We start from the raw sequence: 15,070 nt of genomic DNA, 5'->3' as shown, positions 1-15,070 counted from the left end.
AATTATCTAATCGAACGGACCAAGCAGTTCTCTCTAAAACCTTCGGCTGCTAGACCACCCAGATTTTATGGATTTCCAAAAATCCAACGAAGAAGGTACTCCACTACGTCTTTTCCAAAATCAACTCACTAAATCAACTCACCTACCTACAAACTGGCCCGATTTCTGTCTGAGACCCTGCTTCTATTCACGGGCAAGACCAACTCAGCAGTACTTAACTCAGCTCACTTGGTTTCTCTAATCAAGGACATTTCCATGTCTCCAGATTATTAGCTTGTCAGCTTCGATGTTGTCTCTCTGTTCACAAAGGTACCTGTAACTGACACCATAGCAATCCTGATGTACCAACTTGGTGAGGCACTGCCTTACCAACACTTACTTCATCTGGAAAGGTATATTCTACAAACAAAATGAAGGTACCCCTATGGGTTCTCCCTTATCACCAGTGGAAGCGAATGTTTTCATGGAGAAATTTGAAACAGATGCCATCCTGAAATCCACCCTACGTCCTTCCCTGTGGAAGAGATACGTAGATGACACTTTCGTCATCTGGCCACATGGCCAGCCAGCACTGAACCAATTTTTCAACCACATCAAAACCATACACGTGTAGTGACATAGAACGGTCACTACTGTGTCGGCCCGTACGAGGGCTGGGGGCCCCAAGGGGGTGCCTGGGGGGTCACGTAGTGGAGGGATCCGGACCTTCCCAGAGGTGGGGGAAGGGAGGCGTGGCCTGGGAAGGGAGGCGTGGCCTGGACAGAGCCAGCCACGCCTGGGCGGAGCCGGCCACGCCTGGGCGGAGCCGGCCACGCCAAAGCAGATATAAGCGTGGTGTGAACGCAGAGCGAGGCTGTTGTACTGTACTCCAAAGTGAAGACATCATTGGTCGTCAAGTCCCGAGGTATCGTCCTGGGCCAGGCAGGCCGTTGCCTGCCTGGTCCAGTCTGTGTCGTGTTCCAGAGTGTTAGTGAGTTGAGGAAGGTGGTCACCACCTCATGTACAGTGTTATATTACTTACCGTTTAATAAATAGTGTTGCCTCCAAGCTGCGTGTGTGTGCACCTAATTCGAACCCACTACACACGCATCCATCAAATTCACCATGGAAGTGAAAAATGATGGTAAGCTACCATTCCTGGATGTTTTGATCGAGAGGAGGCCTGATGGTTTATTGGGACATTCCGTCGACAGGAAAGCCACCCACACGGATTCCTACCTAAAGCCTGATTCCCACCATCTGGCCCAGAAGAACTCTCTCATCAAAACACGACCATAGGGCCCACTGTACCTCCGACCAGCGCCACCTAGCCAGTGAAGTGGAGCACGTACACCAAGCCATTAAGATGAATGGATACTGTGCCACAATTTGCTACAGTGGCTAAACTGCTACATGCCTTGACAGCTAAGAACCAGATGTTTTAAGTGGGGGTCGGAGGAAGACGCTGAATTTATAGCTCTTCGTGAACGCTTGGCTGACACGCCCCCACTTGATTATCCAGATGTATCCCTGCCCTTTATTCTTGACACAGACGCTAGCGATACAGATATAGGTGCTGTCCTTTCCCAGGTTAAGAATGGTATTTAAAGAGTAGTTGCATACGATGGCTGCTTCTTGTCTATGGCTGAACAACGTCACTGTGTGGAAAATTTAAATTGCCTGCACCCTTAGAAATTACTTAGGAACGTGTCTCGGCAGCTCCAGAAGCAGAAAAATGAAACACCATCAAAGCACAGGCGGCCAACAAACTAAATTCGGGGCAAAAGGAACATGAGTTGCATTGGGCTGTGGGGGATCGGGCATGGTTGCATTGCCCGCAAGTGCCATTGGGAACGTCCCCTAAACTGAATCGGCCATGGCAGGGTCCTGTGGAAGTGGTGGAAGTCAAACCGTCGCTGTGCGTGCGCATGCGAGTTGGCCGTCGCCAATGGTTTGTTCATCCGTCGTGGTTGAAGCCTTATATTCCTCCACAGACTGACAGAAATTGTGTACGGCAGGTGTCTGTTGTGTCCGACAAGCCGGGATAGACGCCAATGGAGAGCGTGCGTCAGGAGGACTGTATCGTGCCACCCACAGCTTCCAAACCCCTAACCCATGGGGCCAGTGATCTCGCCAAATGCACGGAATCGCTGACCGAGATAGAAGCCGCGACACCTGCAAAGCCAAGAGTAAAACCACCTTCTTTCGGTTTTCAGGCAGAGCCCACATTTTCTGTCACGGACAGGCATCGAGGACTCGGTCCAAATGTTTCAAATTTCGATAACACTGTTGATTGCTTGGTTCTTTCGGTAAAGTCACGTAGAAGGGAACTAAGAAAATAATAAAAATAAAACATAATAAAATAATTCTCACGACGTTTCGGCCACAACGCAAGCAGCCATCCTCAGGTGAAGACCAGGTCTGTCGGGGAGACAGCGCTGTCTCCCTTCTACGTGACTTTACCGAAAGAACCAAGAAGATGAATCCCTGCAGTCACGAAAGCTTTAAATCGAAATTGTTGATTGCGTGTGTATTTGTGGATTGGAGGGGGTTGCGCTCGCGTGTTTTATAGAGGGACACTTTTTTTCTCTTCTTTCCCCTCTCTGTTCTTATGGTTGTTCTCTTACCTCCTTACGTTGCTTTTGAATCCTTTTGTATTGCTGATTGTTCAGCCGTATTTAGAAACTAATTTTGTTATGTTGTTCCTGTTATGGCGGGAACTTTTTCTGCTTCACGTGTGTTTTGGTTATTATTATTAGCTGGGATGGCTATCTTTTAACTACGGAGGGGGGTGATGTAATGACAGGGTGACACCTGTCGGCCTGGTTCTCTTGCTGGTGGCTGGTTGCTGGTTCCTGCTGCGCTTGGCTTCCTTCCTCTTTCTCCCATCGCGTCCCCCCTACCCCTTCTTTGTTGCCCCTTTTATAGCTGCTAAATTAGTATCATTGGGCTTCCACACACCCATACTTCTAAAAACGATCCCACCAGCTATAATTGACACCAGAGAATAGCCAATGGGTGTGATTAACTTTCAACTCGTCACTGACAACACACAATTAGTTTGTGCTTTCACTGTGCTTTCACTGCGTTGTCCCCACCTGAAGATGGACGCTTGTGTTGCGCCCAAAACGTCGTGATTTAATTTAGTTGTTTTCATGTTTCTTTACCTACGTGACTTTACTGATAAAAACAAAGAGTATGTATCCTTGCAGTCACGAAAACTTCAAATCTAGAAATAAAAAATGTACAAAATTTTCCAATCCCATGCTTGTACATAATTAGCCTCCCAGATGCCGAGTGCTTCTTTTGTGTGATGGTCACAGCTGAAGCAGTAGGTGGTGATCGTTTGGCCTTTGTTGTCTCAAGGGAGGACTTTCACAGGCCACCTACTGTTGTTTTTTTAGAACGTGCTAAATCCAGATATGTAAAAAAAAAATTACGTAAAAAATAGGTGATGTCACATTATACATTTTTGGAAAAGACATATATACAACAGATGAGAATACACAACAGAGATGAACAAGGAATTGTGTCCACCCTCATCGTTCACTATCCAATCAGATTCCACCCCCGCGATTCGATTATCACGATTCGCGGTCACGATTAATTTATTTTAAAATATTTTCATTACAGTGCATTTAGCCAAGGGACTACTCGCGAGACCAGGTTAGATGCTCAGGCTCCACCTTACAGAGCATGTTATTCCACGAGTGCATTGCAGGTACCGACCACCTGGAAAAGATGGGGCTCAACATGCATCCCCACCAGCAATGCGCCACCATGGAGGGCAGCGGTGAGAGGATTCTATTATTGGGCCAGGAGCGGGAATTCCCCCTCTTCGGGCCCATGGTCGCCACCCTGGAGTCGCCCGCCACCATTGGCCCCGTCGTGGAGGTGCTGTTGCCGGTGGCAACGTCCCCACGAACCCCCCTTTGAGTTGAGTGAGAATACAGTGTGTGTCACAAAGGTCCCTGCTGAGGGAGCCGGGGGCCGCCCAGCGGGCATGGATCTCGCACCCATGGGCCTGACAAGATGCTCTGACCAACCTGACCGGATCCAAGTGGATGTCGGCTGTGTGTTTCACAGCCTGGACAACGAACAGCTGTGACAGGCAAAGCAGCTGGACCCATGCCTGTTGGCAGTTGAGGCAGCCCTGCGGTAGGAGAAGGCCGCCTTGCAGGGACCCTGGAACCTTTTGTTTGGTGTTCCCCTGCCACAGCCGGAGGGGAGCCAGCCCGTGGAGCAACTGATGGAGACCCTGCATGTGGCACGTGGCCCGTGGCCGGGCCTACCAGCAGGGGGAGGCCGCCCACCAGCGGCAAGAGCAGGGTGCCCGTCCCCGTATGGAGCCCTCCTTTTATTTGGCGGCCTATAAAGGTGTGGCTGCATACCCCACATGCAGGGGCTGGACAGGTGGGGAGACTAAACACCTACTGGCGTGGAGCCTAGACCATGGTGCGCAGATCTCCCCCTGAACGGTGCCAATCTAAGGCGGGGAGATTGGTCTAGAGATTGTGGTTAACGTCCACTGATTGAACCCTGGAGGGCGGCCCCTGTCAGAGAGGTGCCCGACTCTCGGATGCTCTGAAACCCCGACCCCCCCATGCCTGATGGCATCACGCCATACATGGGACCCGCTGGGGGGATACATAGGGGAGCCCGGGGGCCGTTCAAGAAATGAATCTTCAACATCTGCTTCAGCCGCTCGCAGCATCCGTGTGACGATAGTGAGTACCACTACAAGGAGGTATTAGCCAAGGCTTTCTCTCCTCGTCCATCCGCCTCTCACAGTGTCGGTGTGACGCCGCGAGAACAGCTACGAGGTACTTGGTAGGACACTTGAGTGAGTGGGATCATAGATAGCAGTAGGCTAGGATTTTCTCGCAAGAGAATATGGTGTGGTGTCTGCGATTTATGTGTGGAGCCACTACGTGTGCCAGCTGAGTCCTGGGTAGCGGTGGGGGAACACACGACGAGAGTGAACGCGGGGTGGTGATCGCCAAATACTCTAAATGCGTGATGTTGCTGTGGAGGGAAAAACCGGAAGACATGGAGAAAAAGCCACGTGACCACAGAGAGAGAGACATGGAAACTCCAAGTATACAGGTGTCAGGGTCAGGATCGAGCCCGCGACCTGCTGCATATGTAGTGGATTCAACTGAGTTACAGACGTACTCTTTGGAAGCAACACATTTATTAACACCAACAAAAAGGGGTAACTGCCCCTTTACCAGATAACAACCTACGGTCGTGGACTACCACGCTAACTACACTAATCACACTGGGAGTAGCTGCAATGGACAGGACCTCGGCTTGGGTCCAGGTCCACGTGTTGGTTACTCTTCCCGGACGTAGAACGTAGAAGGTAGATCTTCAGGATAATAACAGCAACGCTCTCCCCCGGTCCCTCTAAAGACCCGGTTTATATCCTCACTGGTCGTGGCTGGCCCCGCACTTGGCTACGACCACCTTCTCGAATCCTCTAGCAGGACCTCGCTTGACACGTGACCACCCCTAGCCCCCCACTTTGGGCCCCTGTGTAGATCTTACCCGTCACGTGCCTTCCAGGGTCAACCAGAGTGTCATGGCCTACATTAATCCCATTCATGGCTGGCACCCTCACAACTCCTCCTATAGGAGACAGCACTGCACGCCGAGTGTGGTGCCACTCAGTGATCTCTGTGTCTGTCTCTGTGTCTCCATGTCTGTGTTTTGTCTCTTTCTCAAATTTAGGAATCTTTGGAAGAACGTAATCAACCAGATAGGGTGTTGACTGTTATGTTAGCCGACTCTCTGTTTTGTATTGCATTATTTTTCTAAGTTTACGAGGTTTGTTTTCTCATTCATTCGTACCTGATGATGATTGCTTGTTTTGCAATCGAAACGTAGTATGCTATTGTTTAATTTATTATTTTTATTTCTACGTCACTTTACCGAAAGAACCAAAGAGTAATTCCTGCAGTCACGAAAGCTCCAAATCAAGTTTGTATTATTTTCCTCACTGTAAAAAATGTGACACATTGTTACTTAAAAAAATTATGGTAACAAAGTGACACGTGATATAATTGAGTAGATTTTAAGCACTACAACTTTTAATAAAAAGTATTGAATAAATTAACTAAAAAATAATAATAAAAAATAAGTACATGGTAATAAAAGCAACAGTTAAAATGCGTTGGATTTAGTAATAGGATTCCAAATAATGAGTTATATAGCCTAAAAAAATAGTGTAAATCCAAATAGATTTTACAAGGAAAAGTGATTTATATTTACTTAATATCTGAGCAATGGTAATTTAGATTTACTAAATATCTGGTGGAATCTGATTAATATTTATTAATGATCTGGTTGAAATTGATTTACATTTACTAATTGTCTGGGTGAAATTGATATAAGCTTACTAAATATCTGGATCAAAATGATTTGGATTTACTAAATAAAATACTTATATTGAATGTCTGTTGCCATAACTTTTCTATTTCTAATCCACCCAATATCATGCCTTCGTGGTGCCACAATTCACTTACGTTAAGTCAACCGATCACCATGAAAAAGATAAGAACCATGAAAAGGAACAGCAGGTTAACATTTTCTTGGTTCTTTCGGTAAAGTCACGTAGAAGGGAAGTAATAAAATAATAAAAATAAAAAATAAAAACAAAATAAAATAAAATACTTCTCACGACGTTTCGGCTACAACGCAAGCAGCCGTCTTCAGGTGAAGAATGAGACACTACCAAGCTAGGAGCTTATATATAAGCTGGGTTGGAGGTGGAAGAGCGCCTTAACAAAAGAATGTGCATATGAAGAGGAATTTAGCATATTCATGGAAAATGCGTAGGAGGTGGGTGGGGGGGGTTTCATAGTCATATTATGCCCATGCAATATGCAGGATCAACAGCACCAAGGGATGGTGCATTAACAAAGGAAAGGAATGTTAATAGTATGTAGCTGCAGTTACTAAACAACCACGTAGAAAACTAAAGTAAAAACTATGTAAAAAACTAAAGTATAAACTGCATAGCACCATCAGTATACTTACAATACTCTACAATAAGCTGAGTTACTAACAGCAAGTAATACATTACAATTCTACGTCGTAAAAATTATATAATATGCTTCCATCTAAACTTTGTTCTCTTACATCACACGAGCATACACCGTACTATATACTGTCATAGATAAACCCAAAATTAAATTATATACTGTATTGCTATAAACTACTCTATACCTTATACATTTTAATATAACACTAAGATCTCCAAAATCCTGATTAAACACAAGATCCAGGTCCGATTCAACACAGTACATAAAATCCGTGATCTGGTACCGTCTGTAAAAGATGTGGTTCCAGACATACAGTACCCTGGCGTCTACAAACTAAGTTGCCTCTGTGGTAGCAGTGACATTGGGGAAACCAAACGACATGTCTCGGACCGCATCCGTGAACATAAAGCAGACCTGAAACACGGTAGGACAAACACCTCAGCTGGCAGATCACTGTTACAACTCAGTGGGCTCACATGACATTGACTTCTCCAAGACAGAGGTTCTCTGCAAGCCATCTGGCTATCATGAGAGATTCGTTCATGAGGCGATCCACATATACCAACACAGAGACAATTTTAACCGAGAAGATGGATTCTGGCTTAGCAATCATTGGAAGGACGTAATAAACCATTTCGGATCTTAACTGATTGTGTTCACGTTTACGGTGACTTTCAGACTGCGTTCCACTCACTGGCATTGTATTCTCCGCAGGGAATGGATTCTTTGCTCCGCTGCAAGTTTTCCCCCCCACGACTCACCCATTGACACGACGGTCAATGGTACAACGTATAATAACAAATAGTATAACATTTATATACAATGTACAAAGTAATATATAGTATCGTAATTGTATAGTAAACATATAGCAGAGTGATATACATTAGGGTGGGTAGAATAATACATAGTGTTATATTAAAATGTATAAGGTATAGAGTAGTTTATAGCAATACAGTATATAATTTAATTTTGGGTTTATCTATGACAGTATACAGTACGGTGTATGCTCGTGTGATGTAAGAGAACAAAGTTTAGATGGAAGCATATTATATAATTTTTACGACGTAGAATTGTAATGTATTACTTGCTGTTAGTAACTCAGCTTATTGTAGAGTATAGTAAGTATACTGATGGTGCTATGCAGTTTATACTTTAGTTTTTTATGTAGTTTTTACTTTAGTTTTCTACGTGGTTGTTTAGTAACTGCAGCTACATACTATTAACATTCCTTTCCTTTGTTAATGCACCATCCCTTGGTGCTGTTGATCCTGCATAATGCATGGGCATAATATGACTATGAAACCCCCCCACCCACCTCCTACGCATTTTCCATGAATATGCTAAATTCCTCTTCATATGCACATTCTTTTGTTAAGGCGCTCTTCCACCTCCAACCCAGCTTATATATAAGCTCCTAGCTTGGTAGTGTCTCATTCTTCACCTGAAGACGGCTGCTTGCGTTGTAGCCGAAACGTCGTGAGAATTATTTTATTTTGTTTTTATTTTTTATTTTTATTATTTTATTACTTCCCTTCTACGTGACTTTACCGAAAGAACCAAGAAGATGAATCCCTGCAGTCACGAAAGTTTTAAATCGAAATTTAAAGGTTAACATTTATTCGTGAAATTTTGTCTCAACATGTTTATCCAACATATTACAAGTACAAAACAAAGACAGAAATCATGTATGTGCACAATAGGGATACAATACTGGAGGTATTTATAATTTGTGGGCATTACAGGCACAGATTTCTTTTTTGGATGTAATTCAAGGTTTATGTCTTGTTAGCACATTTAAATTACGACAATGTTTTTAAAAAAATCTGTAAAAATACTTTCATATTATTTCTTTTTTATATGCGCAAATTGAAATCCTAAGGGCCAATATGTTTTTCAAACAGCTAAAAGAGATTAAAACATCAGGTGAATTGACTTGCATTCCCTGTATAGTGCAAAAACTATTTCAGTACAATTTATTAACTTAATATGAAAAAAACTTTCCATAAATTATGATAAAGTAAAACATAGTATATATAGTAATAAAAATGCATTTACAGTTGTTAATGTTTTGGGTTTATGCTCCAACATACCCCATAATATTTAGAATTAACGACACATTGTAAATTGTAAATGTTGATTGATAAAGGTTGAAAAGGATGTCGAACGATTAAACTATTAAACTAAACAATAGTATTTACAATGGAACACCTACTGAGTTATTCGCTCTTTTTCAAAAGTGACCCAGTGACAACTGATAGCTCAACGAAGAAGCTTATCAAGTTGGAATACATAGCAACCAAGTAATCTAAAAGCATATTTGTAAATGTGTAAAGGTAACGTGAAGAGCAAGAGAAGGGAGTACAAATGTTAATCAATAGTGGTGGCGAGTTTAACAACGCATTTATCTTAAAGATATCTAACCTAAAAACCTCTTATGGATAACATTGGTCACGATAGCTGACAAGTTAAATGGAATAAAAACAAACATTTGAATCCAGTGCTAAATAAATATTCCCATTTTATTTAATGATTATGAAGTAGAATTTGCAATGCAGAGGCTACGGCAATGAAATCTAATGTACATTAAAGTAAATGTTTTTTCCCTAAACTAAATAATTACTGTGCAGTGGTGCTGGTAACGTCACACAGGCTTATCTCACCACGTGTCACAACAGGAAATCTGTAACAATGCGTCCCGGCCGGAACTGATGACGTCACCACTGGGAGTGTTCTAAGCAGGCACACTCGCACTTGGCACTCACACACGGACTTTGACAACACGAGCGGCAAGATGCTGATGCTACTGCTGCTGCTGTTGCAGTTCTGCATCGAATTTTGTGCGGTTCCTCTTCTCCCTCTTCGTGGGCAACAGATGCAATGCCGCAGATCTCATCCCAAAGCCACCATGCCCGAACCCTGGCACGGATTCAATGGTATGGACTTTGATATTGCTCATGATGGGGTTAATGGTCATGACAGTTTTTTTTCAGGTCATGAAGCGGCGTTATTGGAAAAATGGTAAGTAGAAACAGGTGGTGTGGGTGTATGGTCTTGATGTGAGTTTGTGGGTCTCTGTGTGAGTCTTTGGATTTCGATGGGAGTCTGAAAGTGGGTGTGTGTATCTACTTGTGTGGGAGTGCATGAAATTACGTGCTTTTATTTTTTTCATTATGTTTCCTTCGTTGATTAAAATTAATTTGCAATAAGCCGTTTAGAAAAAAAGTGAACACATCTCATCATGTGCCTGTATATGTTACACATTACATGCTTTAATTGTCAAGTTATATTTTATTTTACCCCCTGCTAACTGAAGAGACTACAAATCTCAAATTTGATTTAGGGTAATTATTGCACTGGTATGTAAATAGACGTTTAGATATGTGAAATATTGTACAGTTGCAAATGAAATTATCACTGCATTGCAGAGAAAGTACATTTTCTATGCCAGTCCCTTTCCTAATAATGATCTCTGTTTCACACTTCTCAGCCTTGTCAACGTTTGAAGTGCACACCGCGACACTTCGACAACAGAAAGATAATCTGGGCCGAAGAAGAGCGAAGCTACACGAGGAAAACACGACACTGCGTGCTGGGATGGAGGTGACGCGTCAGGAGTTTGTGGCAATGCACGCAGATATGATGCTACAAGAGCGAGCGTTGTGGCAACACAAGATGCTGCGTCAAGGCAATGAGAGGCTGCATTTGGAGAACGTGACACTGCGTCGAAAGAAGGAGACGCTCCTTCAGGAGATGGAGATGCTACAACTGGCCACTGCCGCTGCTGTCGCCACTGCCGTTACCAACGCCGTTACCAACGCCACCACCGCCAACACCAACACCAATGCCAACACAATCACCACCACTACCGCTATGAATGCCACCAGCAGCACCCCCATGACCAAGAAGAAGAAATCCCAATTTTCCTGGTTAAAAAAAATACCTTGATTAGTTTTTGATGTGGCAAATTTTTAGAATAATTTTGCTTTTGTAATGCGAGCATAAATAGGGTTGTTGCTGGGCTCTGGTCCAATCACACGGCCCGGGGTATTCGGGGACGGAGCCTGGTCTGCGGGGCGTGTGGGAGGGGCCACCGTTCACCTCGGCTCCAATGGGAGGCGAGGTGAATGGGGGCTGAGCCAGCGGGGTAGTATGGGAAGGCTGGATCTGATGATCTGGAAGGGGAGGAGTCAGGATCACGTGGGGGGGAATGTATATAAGTGGGAGCCCGGAAGAGATCGGGGCAGTCGGGGAAGTTAAGGGTCTGAGCCACGTTGGGAGGTGAGAGAGATATCCGCGCCATCGTCCACGTGGCCGAAGGACCTCAGCACGCCGTCGGCCACCAGTGTGCAGAGTGCGGGAGTAGAGGAGCTAACGGAGGAGCATGCTTGGCACACGAGAGGGAGCGTGCGCGGGGCAAGCGCCCGAGACGACGCTGGTCTGAGGAGGAGACCAGTGGGGTGCGGAGAAGAACCTGAATAAAAGACAAGCAGAGATCAGCAGTGCCTGACGGAGTCTTTTATTAGACTTTTAAATGCCCTATGTAAAAAGTCACACGCACCTATACACAAAAATCAACAACCTTTCCCCAAAAAGGTGCTTTGTTTTCGTGGGTCCGAGTGATGGTTGAGGCCCCACCCCTGAGTGACACTCTTCAGGTTCAGCCGACTGAGCATTTGCTCTCATCACGAGACACATAGAGATACGGAGATAGACATGGAGACAGTCAAAGAGAAACAATGCATTTGGCTCTGTGCCCCATGAACTCCTGTGGTCTTCCTTCAGATTTTTCCACATACCGGACACCATCACAACCCTGGTGAAGTCGTACTTCCAGGATCTGCAGTTCTGCTTCACCACCTCAGAGTTCACCACCTCATGGCAGTGCCTGAATGTAGGTATAATGGCGGGATGTACCATTTCTCCGTTGGCATTCATAATGGCAATGGAGGTTATCATCAGATCCTCAAAATGGGTTGCTGGTGGACAGCGAGTCGACTCTGGTTTCCGCCTCCCTCCACTGAGAGCCTACATGGACGACGTTACAACATTGACCACCACTGTCCCATGCACCAGGAGACTGCTCAGAAAACTCGAGGAGAACATCAGCTGGGCCCGTATGACGATTAAACCATCCAAGTCACGCAGCATCTCGATTGTGAAGGGAGTACTCTCTGACCTGAAATTCTTCATCGGAGATGACCAAATCCCAACAGTGTCTGAGCAGCCGGTAAAAAGCCTTGAAAGGTGGTATGATGCAAGCCTGAAGAACAAAGACCAGGTGCAACAGCTGCGCAAAGACATCAGTAGTAGCCTACAGTCCATCGACAACACCCAGCTACCTGGAAAGTTAAAGGCCTGGTGTCTGCAGTTTGGTCTCCTACCCCGGGTGTTGTGGCCCCTAGCAATGTATGTGGTTCCAATCTCAACAGTGGAGAAGATGGAAAGAGGAGTCACAGGCTACTTAAAGAAGTGGCTCGGAGTTCCACGATGCCTTACCACCATAGGCCTCTATGGAGATGGTGTTCTCAAGCTGCCGCTCACCAGTCTAACAGAGGAATTCAAGTGTGCAAAAACCAGGCTCCAGATGACACTGAATGAATCTCGAGACCCAGTGGTGAGCAACAACGCGCCGACCTTGGCAACTGGGCGCAAATGGAGGCCAGGAAAAGCAGTCCAGGAGGCAACAGCAGCCCTCAGACATGCTGACATTGTGGGTCATGTTCAGCAAGGGAGATGGTGCCTTGGGCTAACTAGCCGTGCTGCTTGGAGTAAGGCCACTGCACCAGAGCGGCGGAAGATGGTAGTGCAGGAAGTACGCCATCAGGAGGAGGCTGCAAGGTGGGCCAAGGCAGTCTCTCTTGCCAAACAGGGACAGTGGACTCGATGGGACAGTGTGGAGAAGAGGAAGATCAGCTGGAAGGATCTGTGGGCCACGGAAGCGAGGCGGTTGAGCTTTTCCATCAGAGCAACATATGCCGTCCTTCCAACACCAGTTAATCTTCACCAATGGTATGGTGAAGATCCGGACTGTGCCTTCTGTTCCATGTCAGCCAACCTCAGGCACATTCTCACAGGGTTTAAAACAAGCCTCACCCAAGGACGCTACACTTGGCGTCACAACCAAGTTTTTTAAAAACCTTGCGTCCGCCATGGAGGACAAGCGAGCTGCCACCAACTCCCTAACACCCCCAGCAGCATCACACCCCTTACGGACGACCTTTGTCCGCGAAGGGGCTAAACCACCGAAGAGCGGCTCTACACCATTAGAGCGAGACCAGCTGCGCTTGGCCCGCGACTGGAAAATGCTAGCTGACATTGGCCGGCAACTTGTGTTTCCTCCGGAGATCGCAACCACCACCCTAAGACCTGACATGGTGCTCTGGTCCCGTTCGCTCAAGAAGGTCTTCATCATTCAGCTCACAGTACCCTGGGAGGACTCAGTAGATGAGGCTTATGAGCGAAAACATCTGCGCTATGCCGATCTAGCTGCCGAAGCACGGCATCATGGCTGGAACACAGAAGTCCGCCAGTGGAGGTTGGCTGCAGAGGTTTTGTGGCAACATCTACAACCAGACTGCTTAGAGACCTGGTTAATTAAGGGCCAGAGCCAGCGTTCGGCAATCAGAGCTGTATCGGAGGCGGCAGAAGGCAGCAGTCAGTGGCTCTGGATGAAGAGGATAGACCCCAGCTGGGCCCCGAAGTGAGAGGGCCAGGAGGTATGCGGTCAACAATGCTTGACTCAGGCAGGAGGACGCCCCTGCCATGCATAGTCCCACGGGATGTTGGCTATCAACAACAAGGCAACTCCTATGACTAATTGGGAATGGGACGCAAGCGTAGGATTGATCACCCTGTCGCTGGCCGCCTTTGGGGTGGGTGTATAGTGTGAAAGGCCGAAACACCCTAGGAACCAAAGGTACACTACTGACGATGCGCTCCCCAAATTTCACCAGGCTCACTGTTCATGAACTCTTGGAAGTGCTTGCACAAAGGATAGTAACATCTCATCCTGTGTTCTTGGAACCTTCGTTGATTTAAATTAATTTGCAATAAGCCGTTTAGAAAAAAAGTGAACACATCTCATCATGTGCCTGTATATGTTACACATTACATGCTTTAATTGTCAAGTTATATTTTATTTTACCCCCTGCTAACTGAAGAGACTACAAATCTCAAATTTGATTTAGGGTAATTATTGCACTGGTATGTAAATAGACGTTTAGATATGTGAAATATTGTACAGTTGCAAGTGAAATTATCACTGCATTGCAGAGAAAGTACATTTTCTATGCCAGTCTCTTTCCTAATAATGATCCCTGTTTCACACTGCTCAGCCTTGTCAACGTTTGAAGTGCACACCGCGACGCTTCGACAGCAGAAAGATAATCTGGGCCGAAGAAGAGTGAAGCTACATGAGGAAAACACGACACTGCGTGCTGGGATGGAGGTGACGCATCAGGAGTTTGTGGCAATGCACGCAGATATGATGCTACAAGAGCGAGCGTTGTGGCAACACAAGATGCTGCATCAAGGAAATGAGAGGCTGCATTTGGAGAACGTGACACTGCGTCGAAAGAAGGAGACGCTCCTTCAGGAGATGGAGATGCTACAACTGGCCACTGCCGCTGCTGTCGCCACTGCCGTTACCAACGCCGTTACCAACGCCACCACCGCCAACACCAACACCAATGCCAACACAATCACCACCACCACCGCTATGAATGCCACCAGCAGCACCCCCATGACCAAGAAGAAGAAATCCCAATTTTCCTGGTTAAAAAAACACCTTGATTAGTTTTTGATGTGGCAAATTTTTAGAATAATTTTGCGTTTGTAATGCGAGCATAAATAGGGTTGTTGCTGGGCTCTGGTCCAATCACACGGCCCGGGGTATTGGGGGGCGGAGCTTGGCCTGCGGGGCGTGCGGGAGGGGCCACCGATCACCTCGGCTCCAATAGGAGGCGAGGTGAATGGGGGCAGAGCCAGCGGGGTAGTATGGGAAGGCTGGATCTGACGATCTGGAAGGGGAGGAGTCAGGATCACGT

The sequence above is a fragment of the Lethenteron reissneri genome, chromosome 65 (genome assembly GCF_015708825.2).
Source record: "Lethenteron reissneri isolate LAM-NWPU_2019-01 chromosome 65, ASM1570882v1, whole genome shotgun sequence".
Lineage (NCBI taxonomy): Eukaryota > Metazoa > Chordata > Hyperoartia > Petromyzontiformes > Petromyzontidae > Lethenteron > Lethenteron reissneri.
Note: the sequence above shows the minus strand (reverse complement) of the source record.